The following is an 18,639-nucleotide window of genomic DNA, read 5'->3' as shown; positions in this document are numbered from 1 at the left end:
TTTAAAACATAAAAATGCATATTTACATTTTAAATAGTAAAAACCATGTCCACTAAGGTAAGTTTATTTTAAACATTATTAAAATAAAAAAAAAATTTTAAATCCAAAAAAATCTATTTTTTTCTAAAACATTTAATTAACTTTAATTTCAATTAATTTTAAACGTGAGTTTTAAAAAAAAATGTTGTGTTTGGGTGTTTCAGGGTTTTTTCTCATTGATAGTAATAGGAACTCGTAAAATCGGAGTTCCCATTACTAGCAATGAGTATACTGTACCGTGATTGGTTGTCTTGGCCCACGTGACTCCAGCTTCTCCGTCCGCATCTCCAAGATGTAGACGCGCTGCAAAGTGCAGGAAAGGAAGGTGCCTCCGGGATCACCAGATACTTTCGTAGAGAAATTTCAGGTCGGAGGCCAAAGGAAGCCTCCAACTGGAATTTCAGGGCTAATGTATTTCTCCCTCCCCAAACTGGCAGCACTTTGAAATGAAACTTCGAAGAGACTTTTAAGGAAAGCTGATTTTTGTGATATTTGTACTGTAAAGCAACCTATTCTTCTCTAAATAGGATTTGGTTTGATTAAAGTTTAATTTAATTTTTACTGAAAGATTTGTACAGTAACTAGAAATAATGAAATGGTTAAAGTTGTTCATTCCCAGGATGCTTTAGGGTTTCAACATCATCATAATCATAGGCAGTCCCTCGGAATCGAGGAAGACTTGCTTCCACTTTAAAAATGAGTCCTTAGGTGGCTGAACAGTCCAATACGAGAACCACAGTCCATGTCACAGGTGGGACAGACAGTCGTTGAGAGAAAGGGTGGGTGGGACAGGTTTGCCGCGCCCGATTTCTGCATGCTCTCGGCGATGAGACTCGAGGTGCTCAGCGCCCTCTCGGGTGGACTTCCTCCACTTAGGGCGGTCTTTGGCCAGGGACTCCCAGGTGTCAGTGGGGATGTTGCACTTTTTCAGGGAGGCGCTTTGAGGGTGTCCTTGTAACGTTTCCTCTGCCCACCTTTGGCTCATTTGCCGTGAAGGAGCTCCAAGCAGAGCGCTTGCTTTGGGAGTCTTGTCTCTGGCATGCGGACAATGTGGCCTGCCCAGCCGAGCTGATCAAATGAGTCAGGGTATAATTTATGTGACCGTGCTGTTCAGAAAGTGCAGGATGAGCGATTCACGCCCATTGACTTTTTGTCGCCACATTGTGAAACAGGATAGCCAAGATAGTCGAGGTAAGGAGACAGGACACTGAAATCAGGATGATTAGTTACATGTTTCACGGTGAACAGATTAGCCATCTGGAAGTTGGAGGAACTGCCTCATTACTGGTGGTACGGCTCATAACATTTGGTCATGCCATACTGAATAATCTAGGTCAGTGTGCGTGACTAGAGGCCCATAAAGATCTTGAGCTTTCCTAAGAACATAAGAAATAGGAGTAGACCATTTGGCCCCTCGAGCCTGCTCTGCCATTCAATAAGATCAAGGCTGGACTGACCATGAATTCAGCTCCACTTCCCCGCCCACTCCCCCCAACTCCTTATCCCCTTATTGTTTAAGAAACTGTCTATTTCTGTCTTAAATTTATTCAATGTCCCAGCTTCCACAGCTCTCTGAGGCAGCGAATTCCAGTTTTACAACCCTCAGAAGAAATTTCTCCTCATCTCAGTTTTAAATGGGCAGCCCCTTATCCTAAGATCATGCCCTCTAGTTCCAGTCTCCCTCATCAGTTGAAATATCCTCTCTGCATCCACCTTGTCAAGCCTCTTCATAATCTTATACTTTTTAATACGATCACCTCTCATTCTTCTGAATTCCAATGAGTAGAGGCCCAAACTAATCAACCTTTCCTCATAAGTCAACCCCCTCATCCCCGGAATCAACCTCGTGAACCTTCTCTGAAATGCCTCCAAAGCAAGTATATCTTTTCGTAAATATGGAAACACCCATTTCCTTTACAATTTGTAGAGGGAGTCAAGATCGAAAGGATCGACAGTGGTAATATCACTACCCAGAGAGGAAAATGGGGTAATATAGTTTATTTCTCTGTATGAAGACTTGGTCAAACACAATAAAAGGATTATATTGCAAATCATAGTTAGTTGTCAGATTCAAATTCTCTTGCATAACCAGGACTCTTGACCACCCCAGCAGTTGACGCCCAGAAAGAATTGGCAACACGAACACCACAAACTGAACACAAATTGCAGCTCAAACTCAACAATCCAATAGAACAATATTGCATTGATAAGGAAAAGATGGCATCTGCCACTAAGACCGACCTGGCACCTGCTACATGGTAGGTCACTATAGCACACTGCATCAGTATACACAAAATAAATCACCAAACACTATAGCTAGTCATATTCAAAGTTTGGTGCAAGGGTAGAGGATGTCTTCACTGTGAAATATTAAAAAGCTGTCCAATGCTGAAACAGGACACCAACAAAGTCAAATGCGTACTGACTAGTATGCCTATATATCTGTAAAAATAGGACATTGCAGGTTTTGGAAGTGGGTCAAGGTGCTTTTAGTTTTGAATATGAAAGAGCACAGGCAGTTCCCAAATGTGCTTTTATGGAAAACACCGAATAGGGTGCATTTGCATGAATGCAGGGGAAAGAAAATATATTCACATCACAGGCTGTAATATTAACTTTTGCACAGCCTTCAGTCCCAAGACACTTTTAAATAAATGAATATGGTTTGAATTAAACTGGGGCAATAAGCTCTCCTGCAACACATTGAATAGGAGAATTAATAAAATCACAGACATTTGCCCAGCCTACTTGACGCTTTAAAACCTGACTGAAATCTGTTTTTTTTTTCTCCAGTGCATCAAACTAAAGCAGACACCCAGGATCAGGTCCTACAAAGTTTTCAAATATTCATGAAAATTGCCACCTTGCACACAGGCTTAAGAAAAGTTTCGCTTTTTCATTCAAACTTTGGCAAAAGAACCAGGAGAGACGATGAGATATTTTTACATTTTACACAACGAGTTATGATCTTGAATACATTGCTTGAAAGGGTGGTGGAAGCAGATTCAATAGCAACTTTCAAAAGGAAATGGGATATATACTTAAAAATGAAACTAAGTGGGCTATGGGGAAAGTGCAGGGGGAGTGGAAATAAATGGATAGCAAAAGCCTGCAAAAGCACGATGGGCTGAAGTGGTCCCTTTTTATGTTGCAAGATTCCATGAACTTACAATAGCTTCCATAAGTAGCATCGGTTTCTGAAAAACAAGGATATATATATATATATATATATATATATACACAAGCAAAGCTTTTGTGCCTCGACTTTGAAGGTGAACAAATATGGTGGTGCCCATTGAGAGTTTGAAAGATAGCTTTTAAAATTGGATGTATGGCTGTATTTTTTCACATAAATACATGGGCCTTATCCCTGTAGTGCTTTTTTTTAAAAAAAAGAGCATCATGTAACTACTGACCTGTGAAATCATTTGCCAACTGAAATGCAGTGATCGCACCATGAGTGTACTATGGCAACATATCCTGACCACTAGTGCAGATACTGTGCCAATTTTCAAGAAATGATTGCAGTATTGTAAAACTGAAACACATCAGGTTTCATTTATTGTGAATTAGATAACTGATTTCACAAATATTGATTTTTTTTTAAAACACACTCAAAATTGATATAGGCTGCATGAGTAGACTTGAAAAGGCACTGTAGATACCACTAAACATGTGTGTGAGAGGGACACCCTCATCAATTACAAAACCAAGGGGGGAAAAAAATCTCTGTTCCAACACAAGGGTCTGAAATAATCTTCCAGCTGCACAGAACTCCATGAAATCAACTGACGTGGGTCAAGAAACTACCTGAAAGCAATGTAATGCAGCGTAGATCTTTTCCGGTCCCGTTTGGAAGAACAACCATTTCTCCAAAATGGGCTTTTAAGAATTCTCAAAACATCAAGATCTCCAAATACTTGTGTGTAATCCTGTTCGCAGTTTAAATTGCAACTCGGTGACTGAAATTCGAGTCCTAGTTTCATTGGTTTGTGCTCTCAAATAGCACTGCTATTTTCACCACATCTCAACTGTTCAAGCCAAAAATTAGCAGATACAAGTGCCCTGTGATAAGAATAACAAGTCATTAATTGTACTGGCCTTGTTGTGTGTCAAGTTATAATGAGACTATTATATTCTTTATTCATTAATGTTAAATACCCAAGTGTTCATGTGTCTATTAAAATGCACTTATGGCCACGTGGCTGGAAGGGACACAAGTGCAGTTAGCATGGTGTGGACCACGGAGACAGTGAAACTGCGACGCACATTCAGGAGCCATATCCTCAGCTACCACCCTCATGTTCACTGTACGCCAACAGGCATTATTTCTCCCTTTCCTTGGCTATAGAAGCAACAGCAGCAACCACATCAACAAACCCAAATTACTTTACTCAAAAAAAATCAAATGAACCAGTTAAGCAATTTTTAATAAGAGCCAGGAGGTATATTTTGCACAATTTAAATTAAATATATTTGCATTTATATAGCACCTTTGACAACCTCAGGACTTTACAGCAAATGGAATATTTTTTTTAATGTAGTCAGTCAACTGTTGTGATGTAGGGAAACATGGCAGCCAGCAAAGTCCCACAAACAGCAAGAGATAAATGACCAGATAATCTGTTTCAGTGATGTTGTTGAAGGATTAATATTGGCCAGGGTATCAGAACCTCCTCTGTGGATATAAAGGATCTCATGGCACTATTTCAAAGAGCAGCAAGTGCCCTGGTCAATATTTATCCCTCAGCCAACATCACTAAAGTACATCCATACTACGTGGACCACTTTCCATCATTGGGAGCCTATTATCAGCAAGGGCAGACATCGACGAGGTTCAACACCGCCTCTAGTGCGGAAAAGTGTTCGAAGATCAGGCCCTCAAATCTGCCGCCAAGCTCATGGTCTACAGGGCTGTAGTGATACCCACCCTCCTGTATGGCTCAGAGACGTGGACCATATACAGTAGACACCTCAAATCGCTGGAGAAATACCACCAACGATGTCTCCGCAAGATCCTACAAATCTTCAGAGGACAGATGCACCAATGTTAGCATCCTCGATCAGGCCAACATCCCCAGCATTGAAGCACTGACCACACTCGACCAGCTCCGTTGGGTGGGCCACATTGTTTGCATGCCTGACACACAACTCCCAAAGTAAGCGCTCTACTCGGAACTCTTACACGGCAAGCTAGCCCCAGGTGGGCAGAGGAAACGTTTCAAGGACACCCTCAAAGCCTCCTTGATAAAAGTGCAACTTCCCCACCGACACCTGGGAGTCCCTGGCCAAAAAACGCCCCAAGTGGATGAAGTGCATCCGGGAGGGCGCTGAGCACCTCGAGTCTTGCCGCCGAGAGCATGCAGAAATCAAGCGTAGGCAACGGAAAGAGCGTGCGGCAAACCAGTCCCACCCCACCCCGTGAAGGAATTGTGGTTCTCGTATTGGACTGTTCAGCCACCTAAGGACTCATTTTAAGAGTGGAAGCAAGTCTTCCTCGATTCCGAGGGACTGCCTATGATGATGATGATGATGAAGGTCCGCAGAGAATTAATGGCCAGTTTGCCAAGAAGCTGCTGACCAGTGACCCAGTATGACCCAGTTGCTTTGCCGAGCTAGGCAAGAAATGGTTGCATTCTTCTAATGCACTGGTCACATTGACAGCAGGCAAAGGGGTCTCCTGGTGGCCACCCCCAGCTGCTATTTCCTCTATTTCAAGGGACTGCCGATGATGAGGACGATGACGACGACGACGACATCCATACTAGTGCTTCCGATAGGTCTTCCTTTTTCCTCAACTGAGGATTCCCCTCTACCATGGTTGACATGGCCCTCGACTGTGTCAGTTCTATTTCCCACACCTGCTCACACCCCTTCCCCCTCCCTCCCAGAACCATGATAGGGTTCCCCTTGTCCTCATCTTTCATCCACCAGCCTCCATGTTCAGCAGATCATCCTCCGCCACCCCCTGCGTGATCCCACCACCAATCACATCTTCCCCTTCCAGTAATCCGAAGGGGCTGCTCCCTCCACGACACTCCGGTTGATCCACTCCTCAATCACCCCCAGCACCCCTCTCCTTCCCACAGCACCTTCCCATGCAAGCGCAGGAGATGCAACCCCTGTCCTTTTACTTTCTCCCTTCCCACTATCCAGGGCCCCAAACACTCTTTCCAGGTGAAACAGTGATTTACTTGTACTTCTTTCAATTTAATATACTGTATTCGCTGCTCACGATGTGGTCTCCACATTGGAGAGACCAAACACAGATTGGGTGACCGCTTTGCATAGCACCTCCGTTCAGTCTGTAAGTGTGACCCTGAGCTTCCGGTCGCCTGTCACTTTAATTCCCCGCTCCACTCCCACTCTGACCTCTCCGTCCTCTGCCTCCTACACTGTTCTAATAAAGCTCAACGCAAGCTCAAGAAACAGCACCTCATCTTTCATTTAGGCACTTTACTGCCTTCGGGACTCAACATCGAGTTCAACAATTTCAGACTGTAACCTCTGCCCTTATTTGTTTGAGTTTTTTCTCTTTCCCATGGTAGCTGTTGATGATTCTGTCATCACCCCATCGAGACTCATCTTTTGTTTCTTAACTTGTCCCATTACCTTCTCCTTTTGCCATGCATCGTCAGCCCTTTTGTCTCTTCATCTCTTCTGCCTGCCACCCTATCACAGACCTTCCTTTTTGTTCTTTCCTCCCGTCCACCCTTTCCCTGCCCCTACAAACCGGTTACATCTCTAAATTTTTCCAGTTCCGACGAAGGGTCATCGACCTGAAACGTTAACTGTTTCTCTCTCCACAGATGCTGCCTGACCTGCTGAGTATTTCCAGCATTTTCTGTTTTTATCACTATAGTACATTATTTGATCATTATCACATTGCTGTGTGTGGGAGCTTGCTGTGGAGTGTATTCCCACGTATCCTACATTACAACAGTGACCACACGTCAAAGTACTTCATTGGCTGTAAAGCACTCTGACACGTCCCGAGGCGCTATATAAATGCAAGTCCTTTCTTGCTTGCTTGAATGGTGTCATGGGAGCTTTTACGCCCACCTGGGAAAGCAGGTGGGACTTTGGTTTAACACATCCGAAAAACAGCACCTCCGACTGTGCAGCACTCTCTCAGTACGACACTGAAGTGTCGCCTAGATTATGTGCTCAAATCCTGGAACCCGGGACTTGAAACCACAATCTGCTAACTCAGCCTTGGCTCAGTGGTAACATTGACACCTCAATAATTTGAATTAATTAACTTTGAATTAAGAGTAGATGACACATTTTGAAGGCCATCGCATTACAAAATCTAATTATTCCAAAGCAAAGGGTATTGCCCTCACCCAAAGCTTCTGAGCTTCCGAGAAATGAAACATTGTGGGTGCTCGGATCAGCTTCAAATACCTAGCTGTAACGGCAACACCTCGGCTCCCTGCCTGGTGCACAGTCATTTACGCATGGAAAACAAGACCTTCTTGAACCATTTTCTGTTGATTTTCTTGTGTTCACTGCAAGGCTGAAGAAAGACAAGTTGGTACAGATTTGCATAACATAAGAACTAGGAGCAGGAGTAGGCCCTTCGAACCTGCTCCACCATTCAATAAGATCAGGGCTGATCTTTGACCTCAACTCCACCTTCCTGCCATGTAGCGCACATTCATTTAGAAACCATAGCTATAGTCAAGTAGTCATATGACTGAACACTGCTTAAACTTGAAAAGAAAGTATATCAAGATGTCCTGAATCACTAACAAAATGCAACAATTCAATGTTAACCAATAGCCTATGAAAAACATTCACATAGTAGATGAATACCAGCGATGTGCATCACAGGAAACCAGTTTCCTGCACGCCTAAAGCCACTGCTCCTGTAAGCACTACACGAGTTCATTCTCAGAGTGAAGCTGCCCTTTCCCTGGTCTTGCTTCTTTACAGTTTAAGCTTCTTCAAAAACAGGCAACAACCTCATCTGAAAGTGGCAAATGGCAGGCTGGATGGTACCCTGGAAAACTGCACGACACGCAAGATTTAAAAAGGAGCTACTGCAATGCAATAGACCAAAGAAAGTTGGACAGGATAGAGCTACATATTAATGCACTCTCTGCGGAGGGCCGAGACTGTACATATACAAACACTATCACATTCCAAACACCATTCAATCTTTTGCTGTAGATTAGTGTATTGCCTAATTGAGGGGGTGGAGTACGGGATGGTATTTGTTGAATTGTGCAATCCTGATGAATCAGCAATTCCACCTCATTAAATGCTCTTATATTCCCCATTTACTGTTCCACTACCACACAAACATAACCCATTCTCTCTCTTGCAGTACCAACACAGCTTGGAACCACAGTTTTGAGTTTAAAGTATATTCCCAGCATAATCGTTAAAAAAAAAAGTACAATGTGCCCTCATAACAAGGATTAAAAAAGGTTTCCCTTCCTTCCTCCCACAGAAAGCTTCCGAGAAGGCAAGGAATCTGGCCTCTGTGGCTCCATGTCCAACCACCAAGTAAACAAAAACAGCCCAGGTGCCTCTCCCTCCCTGCTGTGGGGCAATGTTGTGCCTCTTTGTCCCTCCACATGCTCCTTCCTCAGCCGAGATTGCGTGGGATATATTGCAGCGGCAAACTAGACAACTCACACATGACACACTGAAATGCCAAATCTTTGGGAAAAGCTTGGAGATTATTTTTGAAATGCAAAATCTAAATCTGCTCAACCAATTCTTTTCCAGTTATTGAAAACAAAACTCAATAAACACACACCAACCCACTAAAAAGCCAGTAACTCATTGTGTAGCATCTTCCTCGGAGTCAGAAGGTTGTGCGGTCAAGTCCCACTCCAGGGATCGAGGCAAAAATCTAGGCTGACACTCCAGTGCAGTACTGAGGGCGTGCAGCACTGTCGGAGGTGCCGTCTTTCGGATGAGGCATTAAACCAAGGTGGACGTAAAAGATCCTATGGCACTATTTCAAAGAAGAGCAGGGGAGTTATCCTCGGTGCCTTGGCAGTTATTTATCGCTCAATCAAAATCACTATTTAAAAAAAAAGATTATCTGGTCATTATCACATTGCTGTTTGTGGGAGCTTGCTGTGCGCAAATTGGCAGCTGTATTTCCTACATTATAACAGTGACTACACTTCAAAAAGTACTTCATTGGCTGCAAGGCGTTTTTGGATGTCCTGTGGTCGTGAAAGGTGCTATTATAAATACAGCGTGGCCCCGGGAGCAGCGTGGAGGCATACTACTCCAGGGAGCAATACGAGCTGGTGCAGGAGGGCGATGTCATCGAAGAGTGACGTCCTCAAGGTCCGGGTCGATGATTGGAGTGTGGGCAGATACAGAAGGAGCGGCGAGAGACTGTGGAGGGACGTGATCGGGGCCCCAAGGGTGGCGTGAGTTCGGGGCCAGGGGCAGCCCACATTGCGATATGTGTGCGCGCTCGGTCTGTGCAGCAGAGCTGGTCTCCAGTCATCTTGGGTAATCCTTGCCACTGGACCAAGACCTCGCTCTGTGAAGCCCGTGTGGTGGCTGGTGTGCAACGGCCACCCCACGTTAAAATAATCCACGCACAGGCATCTTCCACCCTCGAGGATGTAGTTCGGGTCCTTCATTGAAACATGTGAACTCATCCTTTTTTGGCGTGGAAGCAAGTGATCCGCGCTTCGAGGGACCGACTATGATGATGATATAAACACAAGTATTTCAAAGTCACTTCCGTTGTACTACACTCTTTGGAATTCATTTTTCAACTCTGGGCTTTTGCCCAGTGCGCCAAAACTTCCCATGGACGCGCAAAACACGGAATTCGAAACAAGGTGTGGAGAGATTCGACAGCCAAAAGCCAGTCAGACAGTTGGCATTTGCAGCGTCAGTGCAAGTGAGAAATGGCTGGAGGCTTCGAAAGCTGTGCATGCAAGGGAAAGTCTAGCAGATGATGCGCTACGCCTGGACAACAAGCCACAGCCAAGTGTCTGTGGCAACCCAGTCTCTCAGCTTACTGCGAATGAAGGCAAACCTGCGGGCAGAGGTAGCATGAAGAGTGTATCAGCCGAAAATGGAAGAGAGCACAGGTGTCGAATGCACTTGCCCGATCCATCTGGATAGTCAGAAATAAGACAATTCGGCAGCTACAACTCTGCACTCAGTTTTTGTTTGGGAAATGAATTTCCAGATTCATGATGAACCAAAACAGTTGAAAGAAAAAAAAAGTTAAAATGCATCAAAACGGGAAAAGTGAGTGTGAGTGTGTATGTATAAAAAGTGTTACACTACAACTCAACATAATCAGAATGCAGGCCAGAAAGAAATGCAGATTTTTGAGATGCTAGAATGCAGCATCTGCATTTCAAATCCAGGTAAAATAAACAGAAAAAAAACTTGATTGTGGAAATCCAGAAAATAAATGAATGCCCCGAGGGGATAGTGGAAATTTCCCCCCGAAAAAAAACCCAGCAAAACTGAAAATGTGGAGCCCTAACAATAGCACATGTCGTATCTGTAGCACAAACATGCAAAACCTCGAAACAGAAATTGCTATCTGCGGCTGTGCAGGAAGGAAGAGCAGAGAGGCAGTTATCAGCTGCATACACAAGTCTCAGTCTCGCATGGTGAATTTTAGCAGCAACAAGTGTGTGTGTTTTTTAAAAAAAAACATTTATATATGCTGTTTACTGTTTATTCTATTTCAGAAATGCACTGTACAGGTAGAACCTCCCTTATCCGGAACCCTCGGGACCTGGCCTGTTCTGGATAAGGGATTTTTCCGGACGAGGGGTGGTCATGTTAAATTGGATGGTACAGGTACTGAGCAAGGGAATATCGGGGCTGGCTGGCTTGGGGGTGGGAATGCGGCAGAGAGATTGCTGGGGGGGGGGGGGGGTGCGGTAGATCACGGGGTCAGGCCAGCGATTGCGGGAGTCGGCAGCGTGAAAGGACTTCAATTTGGTCATGTCGGACTTCTGTGCATGCGCCACCCGGTGGCCGGGAATGGTTCCGGTTGAGGGGTGGTTCCGGACAAGAGAGAGAGTTCTGGACGAGGAAGGTTCAACCTGTACAAAGGCTTCAGCAAAGGGTTTCTGAGCTGCTGGAAACAACTCCCTATAAACAAAAAGCAAAAGAAATCTGCGGATGCTGGAAATCGGAAATAAAACAGAATACGCTGGAAATACTCAGCAGGTCAGTCAGCATCTGGGGATAGAACAGATGTGCTAACCTCTCAGCTGTAGACTCTTCAGTTCTAACAACGGGCCTACAGCTGGAATATTAACTCGATGGCTCTCTCCGCAGTTGCTGACTGACCTGCTGAGTGTTTCCATCATTTTTAACTTTTCAATAAACCGGTTGCCCTCCCTTTTCTCACCAGCCCCACCCCTCCATTATTTACAAATACATCCACACAAGGTCATCAATATTTTACTGCGTTACAGGATACAGCAGCTTGCTTTATTTTGAAAACCTTCTCCAAACCACAAGGATAACTCCCAAACAATATTTTTGATAGAGCCACTAGATCCAGGAAAGCAGATTTATTCGTGCAGCAAATGGAATTTTGAATTAGCAACAAAACAGTTACTCTTCAGATCCGAGCATCAGATATTGACAAGGTGGGCTCATTCAAACAACGCCACTAAAACAGCTCATCTTTAAGATGCAAGTTCAGGATGTGCAGACGGTTTTATTTTAGTCCTACTTAGTGGCTGTCACCCTATTTACAATGAAGGTATTTAACTGGCTTTTATTGTACGTAATATCATTTCTTAAAGGCTTCATTAGAATACAAACCTCATTCACCAGGAGCAGTGTTGAAATTCAGTGTTCAAAACCACAGTCCAGTGTCTTAACCAATTGGATTTTCATGAAGCAAACTGGAGGGTTAATGCTGTAGCTCATACAGCACACCCCTAAACTATCAACTTTCTACGCTGGCCTCAAATGGAACTCCAACATCTCCCCATTGCTTAAGTAGTCTCCTGCAGACTCTGCTTTTCTGCTCACAACACTTAGCTATAAAATAAACAAGTCCATCCAAGTCTCAAATACTGGCCCCCAGATGTAGGCAGTACTAAGGAATGGACGCGAATATTGAGTGGTGAGAATTATAGCCGTAATTCAGTAGCTCCTCATCATGCTATTAGACTGCCAATACTATCTATTCCACCCCGAAACTATAAGTAAATGCCTGATTAGGGATCCAACAAGACCAGCATCTCTTCTTCATCTCATGCTACAAGAAAAAACTTCCTTCACTCACCGCCAGCATCTCGGTCACAAGATCTTGTCAGTGCAATTATTATGACCAGTCCTCCGCTGAATTTTCCTCCCTTGCCCTTGGTAAGCTTTCCCTCCTCCCTACGGTGTTAAAACCAAGGCCCACTGTTCAGGGTCCTGCTCTAACCTATTCTTTCCCAGGACCTCAGTGGAGCTTCCTACCCCTCTCTTTGCCCCTAGTGTTCTTGGTTTACCTTAATTCATTTCATGGTGGTGTTCTGCATAATGGGTCTCAGCACTTATAGAAACATAGAAAATAGGTGCAGGAGTAGGCCATCTGGCCCTTTGAGCTTGCACCACCATTCAATAATGGCTGATCATTTGTTCAGTACCCCGTTCCTGCTTTCTCTCCATACCCCTCGATCCCTTTAGCCGCAAAGGCCATGTCTAACTCCCTCTTGAATATATCCAATGATCTGGCATCAACAACTCTCTGCAGTAGGGAATTCCATAGGTTAACAACTCTCTGAGTGAAGAAGTTCCTCCTCATCTCAGTCCTAAATGGCTTACCACTTATCCTCAGTCTATGTCCCCTGGTTCTGGACTTCCCCAACATCGGGAACATTCGCCCTGCATCTAACCTGTCCATTCCCGTCAGAATTTTATATGTTTCTATGAGATCCCCTCTCATCCTTTTAAACTCCAGTGAATACAGGCGCAGTCTATTCAGTCTCTTCATATGTCAGTCCTGCCATCCCAGGAACTTTTGTTTCACAATAAAAACCTGTACATGTTCAACAGTAAATCAGTAGTTCTAGCCTGTACTGTACCAACATATCACATTTTACTGATTTGAAGAGTCCATTTTAAGTTGTTCTAATCATCCAAGATTGTTTGAAATCCAGAAATGACATGTGTGTGTTTGAAGTTCTAGCCTTGTATTTAAAAAGTAATTGTATAAAAGGCAGCAATTTCCACATTTAAAAAAATCTATAATAAAATGTTGGAAATACCAATTTTAGCATTTAGCATAACGTGTGTGTGTGGTGTAGTAGTATGGGTGTGAAAAAAATCAGGAGTTCAATCACCTTGCCCTGTAACTCACTGAAATTAGTTCCAGGCATTTGACAACTATGCATGTTGTCGTTATACATCTGCCGACACTAGGATCAGAATACCAGAGCATTACTGAAGGAAGGACTGAGGTATGGACACGAATAATGAATGGTGACAATTATAGCCATAATTCAGTAGCTCCTCACCAAGCTATCAGACTCCCAACGCTATCTATTCCACCCCGAAACTATAAGTAAATGCCTGATTAGGGATTCAACAAGTTCTAGGTAGAACTGTAATCAAAGCTTTAAAAACAAATTGTAAAAGTTCATGCCAATAACTCTGTATGGGGCAAGCACGGCCCATATTGATTTCTGAAACAACTTGTACAATTCATTAATTCTACATTTTAAAATCACAAAGAACAGTAGGGCATCGATTGTCAAGTGTCGACATAAAAGTTTACTTGCGTGGTGAAAGGGCTGTACGGAAGGGTTACATTACCAAAAAATGAAATCTGATCCGTTGCTACCATAATTGATCATGCTTAATAAATTGGAAGTTTTTTTTTTGCTAAAGTTAAAGTTTTGTGTTAAGCACAGAAGAATCAATTTCCTTCCAATGCATATGCACGGTATTATAAAATACTGTTGCACAGAGAACAGATACATGGGAAATTTAACAAGGCTGTAACTCACTCAGTGGAAGCGATCATATCAAACTGATGAAGTGAAGCTCCAACTATTTACCAGTGTCAGCAAAATCCAAAGATTGAATTACAGCTATTAACTCCCTCCCCATCAAGGTTGGGTATTTTAAATATATACAGTACACTGCAAGTCTTCTACAGTTTTATCATACAACTTTTCACTTTGCCAAAATTACTCACAAGGAGAATTATTTGAGTGGGACATTTGTTACATGAAAGGCACTTCACAAGTTTAAGTAACTTGTTGAGTGGTGCACCAGCAGCTAACATGGCACTGACCGATATCAGAAAAGGTAGGAGAATCTTCCGTGAAATCACAACTTCAAAATTCATGCAAGAGTAAAATCATATTATAGATCATAATAACTGATATAATTCATCACACAATACACTTCCATTGATAAACTGGTATAAAAATAACTTTTTTCATGCATCTTAAGCAGTTACCTCCTCGGTTAAAAGGAGCAACATGGTGACTTAGCCTCTGGGTTATCTCAACATCTCCCTTGCTGCACTATTCACCCATTTCTCATACATTGCAGAATATCATTTCTTACCTTTAAGAACAAGCTCTAAATACCAGAGCAGGGTGGCCTGAATGAGTCAGCAGATCTGATGTACACCTGTAAATGCCTTATTTATACAAGGCTGTTACACAAGGCCATTAAAACAGAATTATTATCCCACCTTCCACCATAATGCCAGCCTTTGGAGCCAGGCTGATAATTCAACAACTGGGTAGCATACTCTCATGGCTTTCCTCTCTACCCATTCGAGTCGATTAGCACGAGACCCCACAGATGAGTCATCGGTCCCGTCACCCCCAGACATGTACACATGTATTTATGCCAAAACAATTATGGTTATATACACCAGTTTTACTGTATCCATTACAGAATACCACTATTGTAAACTCACTAACTGGAGCCGAGTCGGCAGATTTAATTTGCACACATATTGATATAATTACTATCCGAGTCCTGTTAAGTCCCATCCATTCACAAAACAAACAATTCCTGAAAATATTTTCTACTTTGCAAAAATAAAAAAAGCTTATGATGTTTGAAGAAAACAAACAACCTTCTGCTCATTCTCAATAAAAATTATTGCTGACCGATTCCGAGCAGGCTCCCATCCCCAAATTACCCGATGCAAATATAAAAAGCCCAGTCAGAGACACACAAAGTCACCAGTACATATAAATCAAACCAGTATGATCATATTCCTATCACTGTCCTTTAATAAACCAGTCCCCTTTTATCCAGCACAGGACGCCAGTCTGCTGCCAGGTGGTGTACCCTGAGTCAGCAGCAGCTCTCATATACATACACACACACACACACACACACAATATATATATATTTTCAGACAAGTGCTATATCACATTACACATTGTCTCGTTATAAACCTGCCCTATTCTCTCCATTTAAGAGCAAGGGATGGTGCCAGATTTCACTGTGAAGGGGACCCTGAGTCAGCAGCCCGCTTATTCACATTCACACACACACTATATAATCTGTGTGAAGCTATTGCTGTTTTTGCTCTCATTCTGAAGCAGTCCCATTCCCCTTCTTTCCCTCCATTGCAAACCCCAGTGCCCAGGCTGCCGAACTCAGGCTGGTATGACCCTGATGATGAGTCAGCATCTCTCTCTCACATACACATACACATACATATATATATATATATATATACACACACACTCACACTCGCTCTCGCTCATTGCGTCTGCACACTCAGCAAAACACGGCCCCCTTTTCTGCCCCATTTACCCCGCCAAACCCGACCTTCTTCTCACTCACCGATTCCTGGGAAGCTCCCCGACTCGACGGCGTAGGTCCGAGGCAAAACTGGGCAGGGAGCGGGCCTGGTTTTCCCCCCTTTTTTTGGGGAATTGAAGGAATTTCCCCCCCCCCAACACTCGTTGTTTGCGCTTGTGCCGAGGCCAGACGTCAGATGATGTTTTGTCATGTGGCTTCATTCATGAAGCCATACGCAACGGGCAAACTTTTAAAGGCACAGGCACCGAGCTGTGGCACTGCACAACCATCTCACACCAACACTCTCAGCAATGGCAACAGCCACACTTCCCCCAACACTTCTTGCTTTTGACTAATAAACACCAACAAGAGAAAACAAGCTCTGCAAATGTTTTTTTAAAAGGTGCAATTTTTTTAAAATGAGCAATTTAAATGCAAATTTTAAAATCCATATGCTGAAATCCAGATTATGAATCCCACCTCGCTCGCGGCCTTCCGTGAGAGGTGTGCACCGGAGGGACTGGAGTGCATCATCACGTCTGGCATCCAAATTTTAATTTGAGTTTATGTCTAAAGTTTAATTTGTTTAATTTGCCAGGTTTAGTGCCCCCCTTTTAGCCAGGGGGCACTTGTATAATTTCTCTTTTTAGTGCCCTAACCAACCCCCCACCCCCACCCCCAAAAAAGGGGCACTGGAAAAAAAATTATTTTACGAATCCCACCTGCTACTTTTATGTCTATGGGAATATTACAGTTGTGCTGCATAAGGGACAACTCAGGATTTGCAGGTCATAAAAAACCTGCAAAAAAGTGTGACATGTACACAGATTCTACAGTTTACATCAAATAGATACCTGTTGGTAACTTGCTGTCATAAATAATACATAATAATAAATAGTATGCCATAAACCTTCAGGTCAAATGTTATTATGGGGTTTATTACTCTTCCTCTTGCCATCATAGGCGGTCCCTCGTATCGAGGGTGACTCACTTCCACGCCAAAAAAGGATGAGTTCACAGGTATTTCAATCAAGGACCTAATATTCCAGGTCCTGAACTACATGTTGAAAGGTGGATGATGCCTGTGCGTGGATTTTTTTAACGTGTGGTGGCCATTGCACACCAGCCACCACACGGGCTTGACAGAACCCAGGTCTTGGTCCAGTGGCAAGGGTTAGTCAAGACGATTGTTGCACGGACCTAGTGCGCACACATATCACAGTGTGGGCTGGCCCGTGCTGCCCCTGGGCCCTCACTTCTTCTGGTCCCCGAACTCACGCCTCTCCTGGGCCCTGATGACGTCGCTCTGCAATCTCTCGCTGCTCCTATGGTATGCTTTTACAAAATCAACCAATAAGGAGACACAGAGTTTCCCCGGTGTCATCAAACAAAATCCAAACAGAAGTGAGATTTCCCAGATGTTTTTTCTCCAAATTGGCCTGGGTTTTTTTATCTGTTTTTTTGCCTTGTCCAGGAGATCACATGGTTTCAGGTGAGGTGGAGTGTATATATTTTGATACACAAGATATCGCAATTGTGAGGGACAGGTTGGATGGACCAGAGGGACTTTACCTGTCTGTCATTGTTTATATGTTCATATGTGCCTCTTTTTTTAGAGGGGTGCAATTAATAAGGAATAAAACCATAAAAAAACAAAGGAAACTAATAATAATGTTGTTGCCAGTAACTATTATGCACACCACTCCCTGCAGAGCCCACCCATTGCGGAAGGCCTCAGACATACCGGCAGACACCGCATGATCCTTCACCAGTGGCCTCCCGAGCGCAGACAAGACCGCGGGAAAGAGGCAAGCAGGCACAGCAACCACCCCCATGGGCCGTGTCCAGCCTGGACCCGTGGATGGCCACTTTGGCCTGGCCCAGGAGCAGACCCATGAGGAGGTCTTCCGACTTGCCCACCGCCCTCCGTACCAGGCGACCAAAGATCAGGAACGTGGCACCAAGGTGGAGCCAGAAGTTGAGGAGCAGCCCCGTCAAATAGTGGCAAAGGGGCTGCAACCTTCAACTGCATTACAGTCCTAAAACTCTCTGGCAGATAAACCTATATTTATCACTTATGTGGAGAAACATAAATGAAAATTGAAAAAGTAATTATTTGTTGGTATAAATCACAAGACGAAGTTTTGTTTTTGTTTTTACTTGTGAGCCATCTTTTCTCCGCACCCCTCCTCCCGCCCCACCTTCCCCCCCCCCCCCCCCCCACCCCTGCCCAGTCCCCTTCCCCTCAGCCTGCTACCTTATATGAAGAGAAAGGGAAAATCAGAGGAAGACTCATCCAGGGCAGCTCTGGCACAGAATGGTACTGGCGGGGCTGATGGGGCACAGAATGGTACTGACAGGATGTGACGGCCTGACTTCATAATCATAGTCAATATGTGGTTGAGAAAGGTTAAGAAGAACCAGTGAGAATATCATTAATAAATACATTCAGCACATATTGTAAAATCTGGTATGTGTATCAGGCTTTTATATAAACTTATATGACCTGACAATCTGAGAATGTAACTTATGCATCACAGTTGAGATTGTTCTGGACAGTTCTTGTATAAGTAATGGGTGCAGGTACTGGACTTTATTATATCAATGTATACATAAAATGTGACATTGATGATGATTAAGTATTCTCTGTAATGTTCTTCAGTCAGCCTTTTATTTTTACCTTACTTTACACATTGTACAATTTTATTGCCTGGCCCCACCGAGAACCTGTATCAATAAACCAAGGTTCAAAGTGATTCACCAGGTAAAACGATTCAAGGGAGTATTAAATTGTATTGCTCTCCACAAGTCTGTAATATATAACAGGAGCTTTGTTATGGTGGTTGTGTTAAATGCTGG

The 18,639-nt window shown here is 43.6% G+C and overlaps 1 protein-coding gene across 2 annotated transcripts in view; it reads right to left on the bottom strand.

Moving 5' to 3' along the window:
* Positions 1-16,067, bottom strand: part of mafga (v-maf avian musculoaponeurotic fibrosarcoma oncogene homolog Ga) — a 46,691-nt gene extending 30,624 nt beyond the window's left edge. Inside the window, exon 1 of one of the 2 annotated variants that reach the window (XM_070857751.1) lies at positions 15,823-16,067. The gene's annotated coding sequence lies outside the window, so the exon portion shown is untranslated. Of the gene's footprint in view, positions 1-14,577; positions 14,652-15,822 lie in introns of those variants that run through there. The other variant, XM_070857752.1, reaches the window with a different exon arrangement.
* Between the last annotated feature and the right edge of the window lie 2,572 nt (positions 16,068-18,639).

This window comes from Pristiophorus japonicus, chromosome 16 (assembly GCF_044704955.1).
Source record: "Pristiophorus japonicus isolate sPriJap1 chromosome 16, sPriJap1.hap1, whole genome shotgun sequence".
Classification (NCBI taxonomy): domain Eukaryota; kingdom Metazoa; phylum Chordata; class Chondrichthyes; family Pristiophoridae; genus Pristiophorus; species Pristiophorus japonicus.
This window is presented reverse-complemented; position numbering and strand designations above follow the sequence as displayed.